This window comes from Peromyscus maniculatus, chromosome X (genome assembly GCF_049852395.1).
Source record: "Peromyscus maniculatus bairdii isolate BWxNUB_F1_BW_parent chromosome X, HU_Pman_BW_mat_3.1, whole genome shotgun sequence".
Taxonomy (NCBI): domain Eukaryota; kingdom Metazoa; phylum Chordata; class Mammalia; order Rodentia; family Cricetidae; genus Peromyscus; species Peromyscus maniculatus.
In genome coordinates, this window is record NC_134875.1 from 94,788,310 (window position 1) to 94,810,821 (window position 22,512).

Here is a 22,512-nt window from a genome sequence, read left to right on the forward strand (position 1 = left end):
CTATTTGAAAATTCCTGGCATCGGTAAATATTATCTTTACCATGTATTTCTTTCTTTTTTCTTTTTTTTTTTATTAAGAAATTTTCTACTCACTCCACACGCTATCCACAGACATACTCTCCTCCCTCCTCCCATCCCCCAGCCCTCTTTCTCAAGCCACCCCACATCCCCACATCCCACAAATCGAGGTCTCCCATGGGGAGTCAGCAAAGCCCAGCACACGGAGCCTAGGCAGGTCCAAGCTCCTTCCCATTGCACCAAGGTTGTGCAAGATGTCATACCACAGGCATTGGATTCCAGAAGCCTACCCATTGACCAGGGACAGATCCTGATCACCCTACCTGGGTGCCCACCCAAACAGTTCGAGCCAAACCACTGTCTTCTGTATCCAGAGGGCCTAGTCCAGTCCCATGGGGGCTCCACAGCCGCCAGTCCACAGTACATAGGCTTCCACTAGCGTGGCCGGTCATCTCTGCACATCCTCCCATCTTGATCTCAACACCCCTCGCCTGCAGTATCTCTCCTCTCTCTCATCAATTGGATTCCCAGAGCTCAGCCTGGTGCCTGGCCGTGGATCTCTGTTTCTGCCTCCATTTGTCACTGAACAAAAGCTCTATGATGACAGCTATGTTATTTGCTAGGCTGGTCACCAGAGTAGACTAGTCCAGGCACCTTCTGGACCACTGCCAGCAGACCAAGGTGGGGTCAACTTTGTAGATTCCTGAGAACCTCCCCAGCACTCTGCCTCTTCCTATTCCCATGATGTCCTCATCTATCATGGTATCTTCCTTCCTGCTCTCCCTCTCTGTCCCTGTCCCACCTCGACCGTCCCATTTCCGTATGTTCTTATCCCCCATTCTTCACCCTCTGCCATCCCCCGAACCCCCAGTCCACTCATGTAGATCTCATCCACTTCTTCACAGGATCATCCATGTGTCCCTCCTAGGGTCTTTTTCTGTTAGCTAGCCTCTCTGGGGTTGTGGGTTGCAGTCTGGCCATCCCTTCCCTCCCATTTAGTATCCACTTATGAGTGAGTACATATTATGTTTGTCCTTCTGAGTCTGGGTTACCTCACTCAAGATGATATTTTCTAGATGCATCTATTTGCCTTCAAAGTTCATGATATCATTGTTTCTTACTGCTGAGTAGTACTCCATTGTGTATATGTGCCATATTTTCTTTATCCATTCCTCAGTTGAGGGATATCTAGGTTATTTCCAGGTTCTTGCTATTATGAATAATGCTGATACGAACATAGTTGAGCATGTGTTCTTATGGTAAGATTGAGCATTCCTTGGGTATATGCACAAGAGTGATATAACTGGGTCTTGAAGAAGAATTATTCCCAATTTTCTGAGAAACCACCATACTGATTTCCAGAGTGGCTGTACAAGTTTGCATTCCCACCAACAGTGGAGGAGTGTTCCCCTTTCTCCACATCCTCTCCAACATAAGCTGTATTCAGTGTTTTTGATCTTAGCCTATCTGACAGGTGTAAGATGGTATCTCAGAGTTGTTTTGATTTGCATTTCCCTGATGACTAAGGATGTTGAGCAATTCCTTAAATGCCTTTCAGCCATTTGAGATTCTTCTATTGAGAATTCTTTGATAAGCTCTGTAGCCCATTTTTTATTTGGATTGTTCAGTATTTTGATGTCTAGCTTTTTGAGTTCTTTATAATTTTTGGAGATTAGCCCTCTGTCAGATGTGGGGTTGGTGAAGACCTTTTCCCATTCTGTAGGCTGTTGTTTGGTCTTATTGACCGTGTCCTTTGCTCTACAAAAGCTTCTCAGTTTCAGGAGGTCCCATTTATTAATTGTCGCTCTCAGTGTCTGTGCTACTGGTGTTATATTTAGGAAGTGGTCTCCTGTGACAATTTGTTCCAGATTACTTCCTACTTTCTCTTCTAGCAAGTTCAGTGTAACTGGATTTAGGTGGAGGTTTTTGATCTACTTGGACTTGAGTTTTGTGCATGGTGACAGATATGGATCTATTTTCAATCTTCTACATGTTGACATCCAGTTATGCCAGCACCATTTTTGAAGATGCTTTCTTTTTTCCATGGTACAGTATTGGGTTCTTTTTCGAAAATCCTATGTTCATAGGTGTGTGGATTAATGTCAGGGTCTTCAATTTGATTCCATTGGTCCACATGTCAGTTTTTATGCCAGTACCAAGCTGTTTTTATTACTGTAGCTCTATAGTAGAGCTTGAGGTCAGGGGTCATGATGCTTCCAGAGGTTGCTTTATTATACATGATTCTTTTAGCTATCCTAGGTTTTTTGTTTTTCCATATAAAATTAAGTATTGTTCTTCCCAAGTCTGTGAAGAATTAGGTTGGGATTTTGATGGGGAATGCATTGAATCTGTATATTGCTCTTGGTAAGATTGCCATTTTTACTATGTTGATTCTACATATCCATGAGCATGGAAGATCTTTCCATTTTCTGACATCTTCTTCAATTTCTTTCTTCAGAGACTTAAAGTTGTTATCATACAATTCTTTCACTTGCTTAGTTAGAGTTACCCCAATGTGTTTTATATTATTTGTGGCTATTGTAAAGGGTGGTGTTTCTCTGATTTCTTTCTCAGCCCTTTTATCATTTGTATATAGGATGGCTACTGATTTTTTTTGAGTTAATCTTGTATCCTACCACCTTACTGAAGGAGTTTATTAGCTGTAGGTGTTCCCTGGTAGAATTTTTGGGGTCACTTATATATACTATCATAGCATCTGCAAATAATAAAATTTTGAATTCTTCCTTTCTAATTTGTATCCCTTTGATCTCCTTATGTTGTCTTATTGCCCTAGCTAGAACTTCAAGTACTATATTGAATAAGTATGGGGAGAGTGGACAGCCTTGCCTTGTTCCTGATTTTAGTGGAATCGCTTTGAGTTGTTCTCCATTTAATTTGATGTTGGCTGTTGGCTTGCTGTAAATTGCCTTTTTTATGTTTAGGTATGTTCCTTATATTCCTGATCTCTCTAGAACCTTTATCATGAAGGTGTGATGGATTTTTTCAAAGGCTTTTTCAGCATCCAATGAGATGATCATGTGTTTTTTTTTTCTTTCAGTTTGTTTATATGTCGTATTACATTGAAAGATTTTCATATGTTGAACCATCCTTGTATCCCTGGGATGAAGCCTACTTGGTCATGGTGAATAATTTTTTTATGTGTTTCTGGATTTGGTTAGCCTCTATTTTATTGAGTATTTTTGCATCAATGTTCATGAGGGAGATTGTTCTGTAATTCTTTTTGTTGCATCTTTGTATGGTTTGGGTATCAGGTAACTATAGCCTCATAAAAAGAATTTGGTAATGTTCTTTCTGTTTCTATGGTATGAAACAATTTGAAGAGAATTGTTATTAGCTCTTCCTTGAAACTCTGGTAGAGTTCTGTGCTGAAAGCATCTGGTCCTGGGTTTTTTTTTTTTGGTTGGGAGATTTTAATGACCATTTCTATTTCCTTAGGGTTTATTGGTCTATTTAAATAGTTTATCTGGTCTTGATTTAACTTAGGTATGGGGTACCTATCCAGAAAATCATCCATTTCTTTCAGATTTTCGAATTTTGTGGAGTACAGGTTTTTGAAGTATGACCTGATGATTCTCTGGATTTCCTCATTGTCTGTTGTTATGTCCCCCTTTTCATTTCTGATTTTGTTAATTTCGATGCTCTGTCTCTGTTTTTTTGGTTAATTTGGATAAAGGCTTATCTATCTTGTTGATTTTCTCAACTAACCAACTCTTTGTTTCATTGATTCTTTGTATTGTTCTCTTTGTTTCTGTTTTACTGATTTCAGCCCTCAATTTGATAATTTCCTGGCATCTGTTTCTTCTGAGTGAGTTTGCTTCCTCTTGTTCTAGAGCTTTCAGTTGTGCTGTTAAGTCACTAGTATGAGATTTCTCCAACTTCTTTATGTGGGCATTTAGATCTATGAATTTTCCTGTTAGCACTGCTTTCATGTTGTCCCATAAGTTTGGGTATGTTGTACATTCACTTTCATTGAGTTCTAGGAAATCTTTAATTTCTTTATTTCTTCCTTGACCCATTGGTGATTCAATTGGGCATTATTCAGTTTCCATGAGATTGCAGGCTTTCTGTAATTTTTGTTGTTCAAGTCTAAGTTTAAGCCATGGTAGTCTGATAAGACACAGGAGGTTGTTTCAATTTTTTTGTATCTGTTGAGACTTGCTTTGCGACCAAGCATGTGGTCGACTTTGGAGAAGGTTCCATGGGGTGCTGAAAAGAAGGTATATTCTTTTGTGTTAGGGTGGAATGTTCTGTAGATATCTATTAAGTCTATTTGAGTCATAATGTCTGTTAGTTCCCTCATTTCTCTGTTAAGTTTCTGTCTGGCAGACCTGTCCATTGGTGAGAGTGGGGTGTTGAAGTCTCCCACTATTAGTGTGTGGGTTGTGATGTGCGATTTGAGCTTTAGTAATGTTTCTTTTATGAATGTTGGTGCCCTTGTATTTGGGGCACAAATATTCAGAATTGAGACTTTATCTTGTCAGATTTTCCCTGTGATAAATATGTAGTGTCCTTCCTGATCTCTTTCAATTGATTTTAGTTTGAAGTCTATCTTATTAGATATTAGGATAGCTACACCAGCTTGCTTCTTAAATTCATTTGATTGGAATGTCTTTTCCCAGCCTTTTATTCTGAGGTGGTGTCTGTCTTTGAAGATGAGGTGTGTTTCTTGTATGCAGAAAATGGATGGATCTTGTTTTCGTATCCATTCTGTTAGCCTGTGCCTTTTTATAGGTGAATTGAGACCATTGAAATTGATGGATATTAATGACCAGTTATTGTTAATTCCTCTTATTTTTTGGTGGTAGTGTTGTATGTTTCCCTTCTTTGGTATTAGTTGGTATGGGACTATCTATTGCCTGTGTTTTCATGGGTGTATCTAACTTCCTTAGGTTGGATTTTTTCTTCGAGTGCTTTCTGTAGGGCTGGATTTGTGGAGAGATATTGTTTAAATCTAGTTTTATCGTGGAATATTTTGTTTACTATGTCTATGTTGATTGAGAGTTTTGCTGGATATAATAGTCTGGGTTGGTATCCATGGTCTCTTAGTATCTGCATAACATCTGACCAGGACCTTCTGGCTTTTAGAGTCTCCATTGAGAAGTCAGGTGTTATTCTTATGGGTCTGCCTTTATATGTTACTTGGCCTTTTTCCTTTACAGCTCTTAATATTTTTCTTTATTCTGTATGTTTAGTGATTTGATTATTACCTGGTAAGGGGACTTTTTTTTGGATCCAGTCTATTTGGTGTTCAGTCACCTTCTTGTATTTTTATAGGCATTTCCTTCTTTAGGTTCGGAAAGTTTTCTTCTATGATTTTGTTGAATATATTTTCTGTGCCTTTAAGTTGGTATTCTTCTCCTTTTTCTATCCCTATTATTCTTAGGTTTGGTCTTTTCATGGTGTCCCAAATTTCCTGGACATTTTGGGTCATGACTTTGTTGGCTTTAGTGTTTTCTTCAACTGATGAATCTATTTCTTCTACTGTATCTTTAACACCAGAGATCTGCTCTTCCACCTCTTGCATTCTGTTGGTTATACTTGCATCTGTAGTTTGTGTTCGTTTACTCAGATTTTCCACTTCCAGCATTACCTCAGTTTGTGTCTTCTTTATGGACTCAATTTCAGTTTTGAAATCTTGAACTGTTTCCCTCACTTGTTTAATTGCTTTCTCTTGGCTTTCAAGGGATTTACTGATTTCTTCCCATTTTTTGTTTGACTTTTCCTCAATTTCTTTAAGGGAATTTTTCATTTCCTCTTTTAAGATCTCTAATATCTTCTTAAAGTCATTTTTATGGTAGATATCATCTGTTTCTTCTGCGTTGGGATGTTCAGATCTTGCTGATGTAGGTTTTGATGGAGCCATATTGGTTTTTATGTTGTTGACTGTATTTTTGCAATGGCATCTACCCATCTCTTTCTCTGCTTGGTGCAAGCAGTGTCTATGTCTGAGGGAGCCTCTCTTGGTCTGATTGATACTATTGATCCAGTGGAAGCTCTTGGTCTAGTCGATGCTGATGGACTTCTTGTCTTAGGGAGTAGTTCTTAGTCCAACTGGCGCTTGTGAGCTCTGTCTCAGGGAGTAGCTGCAGTCTTACCGTGTGGTAGATGGTGGTAGTTTGACCTGTCTGCTGGTGTCTGCCTGCCAACTGGCCTCTTAGTCCAGTTGGGTGCTGGCAGGCTCTGTCTCAGGGAACAGTTGCAGTCTTGGAGGGTGGGTGGTGTTTGAGGGAGGTGGGGCTTGGGTTACAGGGTCTGATGGGGGATGGGAGTAGTCTGACCTGTGTGCAGGAGCTCTGCCTGCCAACTGGCCTAGAACTGGAACTGCAATGGGTGGGGGTGTAGGGGCACAGGGTTGTGCCCCTGGGACCAAAGAGTAGGGGCTGGGGTGTTCGGGTATAAGGATAAACACTCCCCTCTTTGTCTAGTCAGGTGTTGGCAGGCTCTGTCTCAGGGAACAGTTGCCTCTTTATTCATTCTTTGATTGAGGGACATCTAGGTTGTTTCCAGTTTCTGGCTATTATAAATAAAGCTGTTATGATCTTAGTTGAGAAAGTCTCCTTGTGGTATGATGGGGTGTTTTCTGGGTATATGTCTAAAAGTAGTATACCTGGATCTTGAGGTAGATCAATACCCAAATTTCTGAGAAACTGCCATATTGATTTCTATAGTGACTGCACAAGTTGGCACTTTCTTCAGCAATGGAGGGGTGTTCCTCTTGCTCAACTTCCTCTCCAGCATGAGCTGTCATTTATGTTATTGATCTTAGCCATTCTGACAAGTATAAGATGGAATCTCAAAGTAGTTTTGATTTTCATTTCCCTAATAGCTAAAGATGTTGAACATTTCTTTAAGTGTTTCTCAGTGATTTGAAGTAATCGAATGAGAATTCTCTGTTTAGGTCTGTACCCCATTTTTTAATTGGAATGTTTGGTTTGTTGATATCTAGTTTCTTGAGTTATTTATATATATTGGATATTTGCCTTCTATTAGACATGAAATTGATGAAAACCTTTTCACATTCTGTAGTCTGTTGTTTTTATCATGTTGACTGTGTCCTTTGCCTTACAGAAGCTTTTCAGTTTCAGGAGGTCCCATTTATTAATTGTCAACCATAGTGCCTGTGGTATCAGTGTTTTATTAATCATCTGGTAGAAAAAAATGGCATCATGAAATTTGAAAGCAAATGGGTGGAACTAAAAAAAAAAAACAAAACATCCTGAGTGAATTAACCCAGATTGATAAAGACAAACATTGTTTGCAATCACTTTTAAGTGGATTTTAGCTGTTAAGTAAAGGATAATCATACTACAATTCATAGCCACTGTCTTTATTTTAAAAAAAAAATGCTTTAAAGCAAACCAACTTCCAATATTTGGCAACACAATTTCTACAGGACAAATGCAGATTTTATGAAATCATTCGAAAACTTGAATATTGGAAGAGATGGCTCAGTTTTTCAGGGCTCTGGCTGCTCTTCTAGAGGACCTACATTCAGATCCCAGCACCCTCATTGGACATCTAACACCCACCCATAAATATAGCTCCAAGGCACTTGATGCTCACTCTTGTGGCCTCTGTGGGCACTTCCATACACATATACTCATAAATAAAATAATAAAATAAAATGACAATTGAATGGTGGGCAAATTTTAACCAATGCCACTCAAAATAAATTATCAACTATTAGGGATTACTTAATGTATTGCTGAGATATTGTTGGAAGAAATTATACACAGAAGTTGAGTCTCATGTTTTGGATTAATTTAGACTGAAAAATATTTGAAAAATACTGACATCATTCTCATATTTGGAAAATAAATTAAGAAAGTCTTTTTCTGATATTGAATAAATAAAAGTATATGAATTATACTGAATTTCACATTTTTATTATTAACAGTCTTTAAAAGTATTATTGTCAACTTAATTGAGTTTGTTTGGAATAGATTCAGGTATTTCAGATAAATTTTTTAAAATTAGCTTTGACCTTCATTGTAGTATCCAAAGGCTGAAATGTTTCATCTAATGATTTTAATCTGTTGATCTACTTTCAAAATTCCCCAAAGAAATACATCACAAAATTATATTGTATAAGCTTTCCCTTTCATCACCTCATCAAAACTGTAACAGAACAATAGGATTTCAGCCAAGAGCTTCTTGCCATCCAAAGGCCAGACGTTCTGTAAATTGACTCAATCCAGGCATTAATTATGTGAGCATATGATTGTTGTTTGATATAGCTTAGGAATATCAAAAAATTGCTTGACAAAATATAATAAATTATCCTCATAATATTGAGACCCATTACACAAATACTTTTAAAAGAGAAAATGAAAATGAATTAAGTAGAAATATTCTCTAAACATATTCATATTTTAACTTTCAAGTATGCAATAAATCTATGAACTTAATTAACTTTGGGGTTTGGAGAGAGGTCTCTGTGGTTAAGAGCACTTGTGGCTGTTGCAGAGAACCCAGATTCAATTCACCCAGATTAAATTCCCAGCATCTACATTGTGGCTCAAAATCATCTGTAATTCCAGTTCCAGGTGATCAAACACCCTCTTTTAGACTCTGCAGGTATCAATTATGGATATGTTGTACAGAATTCATGGATAAAAAATATTCACACACATGAAATATTAAAATAACTTTAGATGACCATCCTCCCTCTTTTACCTTCCTTTTAATAGCACCGACTAGGTAGAAATGTACAGCTATCATAGGACTTACCTTGTTGCTTTCCTTAGGGATTCTGCAAGCTAGTTTTCCAAATCTCACATATTTTGTTCATTATTGCAATTATTCATGATGGGGGTTGATTTTGTTATCAGATATTTTGTAATGTGATATTAATCACTGCAGCTGTGATTCTTAATATTCCTTAGAGAATTCAGATGTACCTTCAACTTAAATGACTAATTTTTCAATTAAAATCTATCAGTTTCAAAGGAAACATTCAGTGAATGCAGCCTAAAAAATTTAACCATTCATCTGTACAAAGTAGATCTGAAATAATTCATAGTGTCTGTAATAACATATATGCTTTTCTCTATTTGGATCAAAACTATTTCTTAGTCTGACATATCCTGTCTTTACTTTTCACTTGACAGGTAACCTAGTTAATATTTATCAGTATATTTATCAGCTACTAGTTATATATATTTAAATTTGAAATACAACTGAATAACCCCAAAATGATTATGGCATAAAAGTTAATGCCAAATCAATGTTTTGATAAATATAGGTATGAGTATATATACTTTCTAAAGTGGTTATTAACAAACATAGCACGAAGTAAATTAGATCTCTTTGCTGATTATATATATATATATATATATATATATATATATATATATGGCAATGTAGTTAAAAGTTAAACTAGTTTTGTTTGATCTATGACTGCCTGAGTAACTCAGACAGATCATATGATCACCAATGTTTAATTATTTAGTACATAGTCATTAAAAAAAACTCTAAGCTCCTTTTATTCTCATATATTTGAATGCAGGTTTTGGTCAATAGATTGTAATTTAATGATCCCCCTTAATAGCCCACTCTGACTGATATAATTTAGAACACTGATATCATAGTTAACCCTGGGTATATTATTGGCCCACTTTTCTATGTCTCCCTAAGATTCAAAGAAGTACTCTATAAGGAGGTCTCAGTATAAGGGAGATAAAAAATTAAAAACCCACTACAGTATTAGGAGCAATCATTCAATTTTTCTGAATATTCCTCCTATAAACTATTTCTGTATCTGTGGGGGTATAGTTAATATTTACAAGTTAATACAGATTATTTGTACATACCCAAGAAGGTGAATAAATCATGTCATTATGTATTTATAAATTATTACAAAATTAAATAAGATACATATAATATTAATAGAAGAAATAATCAAAAAATGATGTGTAGTCCAATTATTGCTACTACTGGCTGCAAGTATAATTTGATGTGAGGATAAAAGAATTTCTGCAGTTTATTAATGGTACAAACTGCTAACTAGAAATTAGACTTATGTAATATGAATCTTAAATGGTCTTATTAATAAAAAACCCAAAACCAGATATTGGGGTGAATTCTGTAAGATCAGAGAGACAGAAGAAGCCACAGATAACCTTACCTCATCAACTTCTCCACTGATCCTGTTTCCTCAAATTGGAAGCCTCTGTGTCCTCATCTGAATGGATCTCAGCTGAATTGCTGCTAAAAAGGCTAAAAGCTTAAAAGGCTCTAGTTACTGGTCTTCATGCTTTATATACCTGTTGTGATGCTTCCTGCCATCACTTCCTGGGATTAAAGGCATGTGTCACCATGCCTGGCTGTTTCCAGTGTGGCTTCGAGCTCACAGAGATCCAAGTGGATCTCTGCCTCTGGAATGCTAGGATTAAAGGCATGTGCTATCACTACCTAACCTCTATGTTTAATATAGTGGCTGTTCTGTTCTCTGACCCCCAGATAAGTTTATTGGGGTGCCCATTATATCAACCACAGACTTACATATTTTAAGCAATACCACTAATATAAAGGGGACTAATTTCCTACAAGTTTTGCATTATCAAAACACTTTTTTCATTGTTACTGTTACAATGCAAGAACAAGAGCTACTTGGAAAAAAAATAAAACTAAGAAAATAAGGGTTTTTTGAAATGAATTTCAAATAAAACCACAGTATGTACATCATTTAATACTTTCTAATAAGTTTGTTTTCTTTCTGCTATCATTAAAGATTGAATTTTCATCTCCAATAGTGTGCTGCTTTGAATAAAAATGGCACTCATAGGTCCATAGAGAGTGTCACTATTAGGAAGTTTGGCCTTGTTGGTGCAGGTATGGTGTTGCTGGAGCAAGTGTATCACTAGGGATGGGCTTTGGGTTCCCAGATACTCAAGCCTGGCCAGTGTGTCTCAATCTCTTCTTGCTACCTGAGGATCCAGTTGCTGTGGAATAATCCTTCTGTACACTATGTGAATATATGTTACTATGACTGGTTTAATAAGCAGCTGACTGGCAATAGCTCTACATGATAAAGTTAGGTGAGAAAGCCAAACTGAGAATGATGGGATGAGGAAAGGCAGCATCATAGGAGTCACCAGTGAGATGCCAGCCAGCCAATGAGGAGGAAGGACATGTAGAAAATGAGGTAATAATCCATGAGCCACATGGTAAAGCATAGATAAGAAATATGTATTAATTTAAATGTAAGAGTTAGGTAATAACAAGCCTGAGCTATTGGCCAAACATTTTTAATTTGCATTAAGTCTCTAAGTCAGTTATTTGGGAAGTAGCTGCCTGTTATTTGGGAGCAGGTGGTCAGGACAGGAAATTTTATCCTACATCTATATGCTGTGGGATGTCTTTCTGTATGCTGTGAATATGTGTTGCTCTGACTGGTTGATAAATAAAGCTGTATTGACCTATGGCAAGGCAGCTTAGAGGCAGGCAGGAAATACAAGCAGATAGACAGGAAGAAAGACAGAAGGGAGGAGATGCCAGCTTGACCACCCAAGGAACAACATGCCAGCAGACTGGTAAGCCATGGAACATGTGGCAAAACATAGATTAATAAAAATGGGTTAATTTAAGTTATAAGAGCTAGCTTGAGAAGCCTGAGCCATTAAGCAATACAGTTTGTAAATAATAAAAGCCTGTGTGTGTTTACTTGGGTCTGAGTGGCTCGGGACCATGGGTGAGAGAGATTTGTCTGGACTGCGGGGGCCAGGCTGAACACAGGAAAACTTCAATTACATCTAGATGTAGAACTCTCAGCTCCTTCTTTAGCACCATATCTGCCTGCATGCTGCCATGCTTCCCACCATAATGAGAATGGACTAAATTTCTGAAACTGTAGGCCAGCGCCAGTTACATGTTTTCCTTTATAAGAGTTGCTGTGGTCATGTCATCTCTTCACAGTAATAGAAAAGCTAAGACAACTAGTATTTAAGTAAAGGGATATCTGACTAACATTAAAGTAAAATATATATCACAGAACACTGAAATATGCTAATGAACCTAACCTAAACAATCAGGTCATTTCTACAAACAGAAAATTCTTATTCATAGTAGGAAAGTACAAATGGGGGCTAGAGAGATTGCTCAGTGGTTATCAGTAATTGTTCTTTATTCAGAGGACCTGAGTTGAGTTCAAGTACCCAAGTTTGGCAGTTTAAAACTGACTGTAATTCTAGCTTCAGGGAATCTGCATGCTCTTCTCACCTCCCTGGGCAACTGCATACATATGGCAAACATTTTAATTCTACATCTGCTAAAAACACAACAAATTTTTCTTCAGTGTTAGAATGTAGTACTGTGCTAATTTTTATATCAAATCACTGAGTGAGACATTTAAAAACTTTAAGTACCACCTGTCTCAGGAACAAAATATAAGAGATATTTTTATTTAAAAAATGGAAGAAAAATTTATTTTGACAAAAACAGAATATAGGTTTAGAAGAAATTGTTGGCTTTTTAAATCTGGTATACTAAAATATCTCTTTATTCATCCAGGTAAAAGAGTGATAGAACATTCTTTCATTTAAACATATGATACATTAATAAATTCTAGCAATTTCTTCTATTTATACTTAATGTAAGTAAATTAAATATTATTTATTTCTTGATATTATTATTGTATTAGATAAATGTGTTAAAAACTTTTCATTAGGTGAATAAATGCCTCTTTATTTAAAATCAAAAGAAATCATAAAAAGATAATAAACAGACTATGTGTTCATTATGTAATTATATTTTAATAGTTTATTATTATAATCCTGTTGTGTTACATGATCCATTTCAATGTTCCAGGCATTACACTATGCTGTTAGTAGATGTTGTATTATAATAATCGGCCCCATAATTGTTCTATTTCCTTTTCTTCATGCCCTTACATAAGAGGTTAGAAGAATTTTAGGGCTGCTAAAGGAAAATGATAAAGACAAAAATAAGACAGCACATACAAGTTATAATTACAATCTCAATTTACAAACTAACACTGTCGATGAGAATGAGACATTCCACTCATACTTTGATCATATGATGAGGAAATGGATTTAAATTGGGATATTAGGCACTGGAGAGATAAAACTAGCCCATACTGCAACACAAGGATACTCTGGACGCAACAATGCATGACTAATATTCACTCAAAAATCACTAGTCAGCCTATAGCTATCCATAGTACATTAACTAAATGCTACAGGTCAATGACAATGACTGACATGAAGAGGAGAAATTTCCAGATTGAAACTGAGTAAGCACATTATGGATATTGAAATCAGGCTACTCTGTTACTAAATAGCTTATAAACTATTGGCAAATGCATAGGGGTGACATGTGGACACAATGTCATGAAGATGTCAGGAATAATTAAATTTCATCAAGGAACTAGTATGTTAAGAAGACAAATCCCAAAGATGTCCAACAGAGGCATTCTTCTCTCCCCTCAGATCAAGAGGAAATATACGACAGAAATGAAGGCATTCTTCCAAGGATGGCCCCCAGCAATAGAAACATAGTAAAGACCTGAAAGGGGAACTTTCCTTTTCCTACCTTGTTTTCCCCATTCAGGTTAAAACATAAAATTCTTCATCATGGTAGTGTTATGCCAGGCGACTCTGTTTCTCTTTAACATGACTTTAAAAGCAGAAATATGTCTCATGCTCACAGGGAAACTTGAAGCAAAAAGAAAGTTACTGGTGCAGGAAACAAAGAATGTGTGGCCCACAGTGAGCTCCTAAGATCTCAAATGTAGTTAGAGCACAGGACAGTTTCAGAGAGAGACAAGATCTTCAAGGCACAAGAAAAAGTTGTGTTCCTTTGTCATCTACCTAGGACACAGATCCAAAGTAACTTCAAAAAGTGAGGTGGCAAGGAACTAGCATATTTTCCTTTGAAGAAAGAAATTTGATGTCAAAATGTGCAGTATCATTGCCATTAATGCCATGGAAGTGGAACAGCACTTTAACCTTAAAATTACTGCAAAATTGTTATTGCACTCTATGTGGGAATCAGCACAAACTTAAAAAAAAGCCTCCTGTAACAAGTCCCACATCATGGCTCTCAGACAATTTTATAGCACCCAGGACTCTCTAGATACTTTAGGACAACACTGCTGTCTGGCAGCAATTGGGAACTGGAGCTCAATCTCTAAGATTATTGCCAATTCTTATGTGCAGGATTCTGGCTAAACACTTCAAAACTTAAAACAGTGTCATCACAGAGTGGAGATAATAAGAGATTTTTCAGGAATTAATACAAAGTCATATGTAAGGTATGTTTTTGAGGAAGACATGTCCAGCTATCTATGTGAGGTATACAGAATAAACCAAGGCACACTAGTTGTTGCTGAGACTACCATGTATGGTATTATGACTGGCTATACAATTACTGAAAAATTCAGACAGATATACATAGCAAAGACTGCACTTAAGCAAGTAGAGGCCCACATGGAAATTGAATAACAAAAACCAAGTCTTATTTTGGTTTGTAAAAACCATGGTCAAAAGAATATATAAATTAAAGAATAGTCTTATTTATTTTCAGTTTGTGACTTTCTTACTTTATTTATTTACTTATTTGTTTATTTACTTATTTGTGGTCACCAGTTAAGACACATTAATTACTACCTAAATGTACAAATGACTATCTTAGTGTAACATCCTTGCATCCACATCACATGAACTACTAAGGAAAGAAAGAACACTAAATCATATCAAAGAGTTATTCAGAGTACTACTTAGTAAAGAAGAGCAGAGAGGTGATTCCTTGTAACAATGAGAGGAATTTTCTCTCTACCTGCAGAAGCATAGATATCTTCACCAATAGGTCACCTGGGTGTGACTGCCCTCTGAAGCGTGAGCTTACTGTCCACTTGTGTCTGTCACCTCAATCAGCACAGACACAGCCTTGCAAACTCAGCTGCCTGTGCCCTTTCCCAAAAGGGGTTCTCTGATTTTCTGATAACCCCACTCCCCCAGACATTGGGGGTAGATCAATCCTCCTCTTAACATTTTCTATGGACAGAGGTCTGTCAGCTAACCCAACTTTTGTCAATGTGACCCCCTGTGATATCACATCATCACCAAAGCAGAAGCACTGTGCAGCACCTGGTGTCTCGTATTAAACAGAACACTCACTCATGAGCAAGCTGCATTTGCACTGGCAATAAGCATGAGGCTGCCATGTCCTTGGTCAGGTGCCACCTGCATGCATGTACTCACATAAAAGGAAACTTAGCTAGATACAGCTATGCTTATCTAATCTTGACTCTAAAACTAGTGGTTGTTGACAGTCATTCAGAGGACATCCACCAAAGACTAGAGGTCAGTGTTCTTCATTGCCATGAGGAGGGCAAGTTACCAGATTAATGTTCAGATAGCACAGTCTGAATATAGGAGGGAGGATCACTAGATCTCCAGTAGTGTGTGTGCTACAGGCAGCTGAAGAGTAGTGATATGGCAGTTGTCTGAGGAATGGAAGAAGCCACAAAGATTGCATTGAAAATTCCTTCCACTGAGGCTGGATCCTCAAACACAAAGAAGACCCTGACACTTCTGATGCCTGGACTTGCGCTTTCTCCACAAAATGAGTGGACTTAGGTGTAGCATGAATCTTAAAAGTTCTTATTAATAAAATCAAACCCGAGGCCAGTTATTGGGGTGAATACTGGAAGGTCAGAGAGACAGAACAAGCCACAGCTATCTCACCTCGCCGGATCCTCAGCTGGTCTTGTCTCCTCAGACTGGAGGCCTCTGAGTCCTCATCCGGAATGGGTCTCAGCTGAACTGCTGCTCAAAAGCCTGAAGCTTAACCAGCCACATGCTTAACCAGCCAAATGCTTCTAGTTTCTGATCCTCACGCCTTATATACCTTTCTGCTTTCTACCATCACTCCCTAGGATTAAAGGCTTGCTTTCTGGGATTAAAGGCGTGAGTCACCATGCCTGGCTGTTTCCATGTGGCCTAAACTCACAGAGATCCCAGATGGATTTCTGCCTCTGGAATGCTAGGATTAAAGGCGTGTGCTATCACTGCCTAACTAGTGGCTTTTCTGTTCTCTGACCCCAGATAAATTTATTAAGGTACACAATATTTTGGGGAACACAATACCACCACACTTAGGCATTGGAGAAGAAAGCCAGGGACACATTAGGGTTCATGAGCAGTAATACAGAGCCTTTGACAAGAAAAAATCACATGAGATGGCTCAATGGGCTTCTATTTATCACCTGGGACAAAACCATAGAATGATTGCATGGGACCAAGCACAATCATTGAACAGACTGAGAAGGCAAGTGGAAAGAAAGAGCCTCAGGGCATCTGGGATCCAATGATTCCTTATTCCTGGGTCTTTTCTCACAACCTCCACAATCTGTCAGTCAATATCATACACTCTCTCCTGTCAAAAGTGTAGGAGCTCCATGAATGCAAAGCACCAATAAATTTCTTCAGAGCCTTCAGTCTGCAGAAGCAAAGCCATTCTCCACCAATCCAAGGCTTCCTCCTCAGCAATACCCCATGTAGGAAAACCTGGAGATAGTAGGCATCACATATTACTTGAAGGAATTGAGGGAGCCTTTGTCCTCATGCATGACAAGTGCATAGTGCTCCCAGTCAGAGAATAAAGCTCTTCACCTAGCAGGGATCGGCTTCCAGCTGAACTGTGATACCTAAACCCATACAAACTGGAATGCCAGGGGAAAATCACAAGCTTCCATTGAGCCCTCTAAGCATCGATAAGATCAGGAGTGCTGAGCGGTGGTGGTGCATGCCATTAATCCCAGAACTTGGGGGGCAGATCCAGGCAGATCTCTGTGAGTTCGAGGCCAGCCTGGTCTACAGAGCGAGATCCAGGACAGGCACCAAAACTACACAGAGAAAACCTATCATGAAAAAACAAAACAAAAAAAAAACAACAACAAAAAAAGAAGACCAGGAGTGTTGATCTCTACCAATCTCAGGTGACCTTCACTGAAGGTGCAAGAAGCATGAAAAGGCATTATTCCTGGGCAAGAACAATTGAGTCTTCTGGAAAGAAGTCTTTTGGTAGGATACGATGTTCTATCATGGCCTCTGTCTTGGGGCAAGGACTGCATGAATCCAAGGGATGCTGGTAATAGGAGTGAAAGAGGGATGTAGTGAGGTAAAAGGGAAAGAGAGAGAGATTCAGTCTTCCCTTGGACAGAAGATGCAGCTGAGTCCATGCTCAGAAGGAACCAAAGGAAGATGGCCAGAACTCCTTCCCAAGGTCTCATGGTCATGCAATTGGAAAACATGCCTCCCTACATTCCTCATCCTTGAACAATGACAGGGGTCTCTCTAATCCAAGAGTCAACACTACAGAGACTGAAAATTCTCAGAGTAAACCCTGAATGTCTTCTATCAGATTCCCTTTTCATGGGCCTCATGGGTAGGACAGCATGAGAGGTCCTCTGAGTCCATACTAAAACCAAAGTCACAGGTAACATTTTTAAGTTTGCAAATAATTTATCATCCCTAGTTCTCAGGAGAGCAAGTTTCCTCCTTCTGCCTAAGCAATCCTGTCTACATCCATGGGTTTGCATTGAGTAAGGGAGTAACTGCACTCTGAATCATGTAGGTATTGCCCAAGTGTTACTTGCACTCCTGAGAGGCATAGGCATAGTTCAAACTTTCCTGAGTTTTCAGACAGAAGAAGATCAGGAAAATCTGGAGGAGTCTCTGAGAGTACAAGATGAATGAAAAGTTTTGCAATTGTTTTAGAGAATTCTTGAGAGTTTGTGTTTGGTCCTCCTCTTTATATCCTCAGTAGACAAAGGTCTGTTAGTTCATCTCTTTCACATTATTTATTCCTTATATCCTTGGAGAGATTGTATCAAGTCATGTCTGTTCATTTCACAAATCTATTAGACTAGTTTATAGCATGGTTTGGATAATGGATAGATGATTTTTCCCAAAATATCTTGTATACTGTTGGTAACTAATGAGTTGATATTCTTATGGAGGCTGAAAGAAGCACAGAAATGGTACTTTTGAGCCTTCAATCTTGATCTAAAATTCCACAAAGTTCTGAAATATGGTCTTTTATTCCTCGTTAATGGTTTTTGGTTTAGGATTAAGAGAAAGCTGGTAGTACTCCTTCAATTTTAGTGGTGACAATGTGACTTAGCCGTGTTTCCTCCATCTTGTCCCTTGTATAAGTCCATAAAAGATCATGAGGAACAATGGATACAGCAATACATATCTAATTTTCACTTCAAAATCAAATTTGGCCTTCAGCCAATCAAGACTACATTAACATTGCTGCTTAATTCACAATAGCTACAAAATAGAATCCTAAACATCCTACAACAAATAAATGGAGAATGGTAATTTGGTATATTTGTGTTATGGAGTACTATTTGGTTGTAAAGAAAAATAAAGTCATGAACTTTGCAATAAATGGATGGAACTAGAAACTATCATATTGATTTATTGATTGAGGTAACCCAGACCCATAAATTTGAACACTGAATGTTTTCTCTTATTGGAGTTTATTCTTCTTTATTTTTTTCAAAGACAGGGTTTCTCTGTATATCTTTGTGCTTTTCCTAGAACTCAATCTGTAGCCAAGACTGGCCTTGAACTCACAGAGATCCGCCTGCCTCTGCCTCCCGAGTGCTGGGATTAAAGGCATGTGCCACCACCGCCTGGCCTATTGGAGTGTCTTAAATTCAAATCTTGAGATGTAAGTACACAGCCTGTAGTCACTATTAAAACAAGGAACAGAGAAAAGAACCATTTCTGGGAGAAGGGGACTTGGGAGAAATAGTAAGTAAATTAGCAAGGTACAAGTGATCTGATCAGATAAATGGGAAAAGAGAGAGCATATTGGGGGAGAGTAAATATACAATAAGGAGAACAAGGGTAAATGGAAATAGAAGGCTATAAGTGATCTGATGGGGGAAACGGGGAAAGGGTGGCTCTTTAGGGAGGGATAAGGAGGTATATACAGAAGTTTAGGGCAGGGTAAAGGGGAATAGCAAAGCAGGATATAAGTGATTTAATAAGGGACATGGAAAACAGGGGCTCTTTATGGGAGAACAAAGCAGGTAAATATAGAAGGAGGAGAAAGAAGAGTAAAATAATCATAAGGATGTCTGAAAATGCCACAAAGAATGTTATTAACTATTTATCTGCCAAAATCCCAGAATACACACGAATTTATGTATAAATAAACATATATACTTTTAATGAACCTATCTCATCTGGACTGATTGTGCTCCTTCCAAGAGCCAAGGAACACCTAACAAAACACCAATATGAGATGTGAGAAGCCCTCTTTTGGGTTGTTGGTCAGGGCTGTCCAAGAGACTCCCAAAACATACAGCTTATTGCTTTTGCCATTGGTTGCCCCTGGGAGGTGGAAGACAAGTCCCTATTCCTGAAGACATGACATACTTCAAAAACATGGCCCAGAGATCCCTGGGCTATAGTTTACCCAAAAGCCCCTCCCTCCCTGAGGACTCGCTTTCATGGTACCAGAAGACAACATGCAAGCTTACAAAAAAGAGAGGGAACCAAGAGCCCTATGAGACCTACGAACCATACTAACAATCAGCATGACATGATAACCCTAAGGGTGCAGTAATGCCACATATACATTAGCAGTAAACAACAACTTTGTAATTGGTTTTAAGATACACTCAACAAGAGGAATACCATGCCTGGTACTAGAAACCTAGATAATTACTCAGTGCTAGTGAAGTCATTGTTATTGGAGGAGAATCTAAAACCAATAATTTATGAAACCACTTAATCACTAACAACAATCTATACACCTTTTCTTTATACACACAGAATACATGCAGTTTTCATCCCTCATCAAGTAAATTTCTCTTTGCAACAGACAGAGACGATTACAGAAAATCACAACCAATGAAAATAGAAAGTTGTGGAGCCCAGTCTCAAGGGATACATCTACAAAACATTCCCATACCGAAGGACTCAGAGAATATTGTGGAAGAGGGAGAAGAAACATTTTGAGAGTCAGAGAATCAGGGAGAAAAAAATATAAGATAAAAAAAGAGTATATTAACCAAATCCCACAGTTCAGTATTACTGATTGTCATGGAAAGTAGAATCTTTCAGATTCACACTGAGAAAGTATTGTGTGGGTGTAGAGTTCCCTAGGTATGGCAATCAGGCTAAGATTTCCATCTCTTGCTCAGAGTGAAACCAAAACAGTAGATTGAGGTTAGGGGAATGATCACTGTTGAGACCCAATCCACCCAACAGGGGCAGAGTGGAGTCTTGGATACAGCAATATCTGTCTAATATTCATTGCAATTTCCCTGGAATTGACAAAGGGAAACAAAGGTTAATAAAATCCACTAGGATATCTAGACAGTGGAACAGATATCAAAAGCAGTGAGTCCAAGACAGTGTTTCTGGAAGGCATAAAACTTTTCCCTTCACTGTGATGGCCACTTTCCAGCTTGCATAGTTTATATTTTGCTAGTTGTGGTATCATATCAGTTTAGAAAAATCAAACATTTGAGAATCTTAGACTCAAATAGGTTGGTATAACCTCATGTTATACAGATTATGAATACATTAGGCCAACAATACAATACAAATTCCGTTAAGATTCCACCAGCCAAACATGAACCTCAGCAACAATATAAGAGGCCTGTGACTATCCTTTATGTTAGATCGGAGCAGGTAAGTGTTGCAGTACATAAGAAATAGTGTTTTGGAAGAACCATAGAAATAACAAAAATATTTTAATCTTAAGCAACTTACAGATATTTGTTTATAGGATTCTTGAGCCCTAAGGCTGTCCTTTCTAAACTAAATGTTAGGAGCAAAATTGGAGAGTATGCTAAGTGTGAACATGGGTGACCTACAACAGCTTCTCTACTTTTCTGAGGTTGTTTAATAATTGTTCTACATTGCCTTTGCTTGCAGGTGGAAACAATGCTGTCTCTCAGACTTATTCTTCCATCTTAGGGAGGCATTAGTGATTAAAAAATAAGCAATTCAGATATGGGAAGCAGACACTGTTTGACACCAAATGACTAAACAGTGACACAGGCATTTTCTGGACACAGCAAAACACCATGTGCCCAATTTTCACTCCAAAGAAATTAGCATTGTTCTATATATACATAATATAATAACCAAATGTTACTTGTCAATGGTATTCATTGTGTTGAGAATAACAGTATCAAATACAAACTGAGTAATCATCTTATGAATATTAGAGTGAGACTTACTATTACCAAGAGCTTGTATACTTGTAGCAACAGAAGAGGAGTAATAGGAGTAACACTGGAAGAATTAAATTTCCAAGGAATAAAAACTCAGGAAATATTAAATTTTGTTCAGGTTATTCGGTGTTTTGAAGAAGATAAATTTAAAATGTTCACCTGTGCCAATTCTGCTAAATCTTCAATTCGGCAGACATTCATTGTTATAATTTTATGGGGTTTGTATTGTTTTGTTTTGTGTGTGTTTCTCAATCACAGAGTTTTACAAAGCCATAATTGGTGTCATGGTCACAAGTGATAACTTCACCCACAGTCCTAGGTAGTAGCACAGGCAGTTGAAGAGCTTGAAACTCTGAGGCATTACTGGGCATCTCACCAGAGATTATACACATTCAGATAAAAGCATGTGGTTCTGAGAAAGATATGGTCTTTTCCTTCAAGGTAAGTACCATTTTCTACCCTGCTTGTACTGTACATATATATAGAATATATATAGAATATATGCATACTATACAGGATTTAGAAAAGAGAACTTTTATCCAGGAAGATGAATATAGTACCATTAAACCATCAAAGTTTATACTTTGTCTAGAAATACAAAAATACCCTGACTAGTATATCTCTACAGAAGAAAGTGGCTGGTGTGAAGTATAGATACTTGTGCACAGGAGAAACCTGTCAAAAGCAAAAAGAAAAATTAACACAATACTTCACTACCTGCAATCTGAAATTCTCTTTTTGTTGTTGCAGGCTTTTGAACAATTACATAGCACCATCTAAAACACAATATGGGAGCCAAATATGAAGACACAGTACCCTACAACAGGGGAAGAAAAACTAGACCATTGTTGCTGTCCTTTGTTCTATAACATAATGAAAATCTTAAAAATCAAGGGTGGGAAAGGAGCTAGCACCTCTTCTATTGAAAGAAATTTATGGTGATCCTGCATATCTCATTTCCTTGTGATGTATGACCCATCTACATAGAGCTGTGCTCTAAACCTTAAATGTGTTGTACAGTAACTACTGCTAATATCTACAAGACATCACCACAGTCCTGCACTTTTATCTGGTATGTTCCACAACTTATTTTTCAATTCATTTAAAAGCATCCTCCAGTGAATGTTGCTTCTGCTAGAGTAACACTGCTGCCTGAGGGACATTAGTGGATGCTCTGATTATCTGAGCCATTCTGAGTTCATATGACTAACTTTGGCTTGTAAATTTCAATGCCACACCATTAT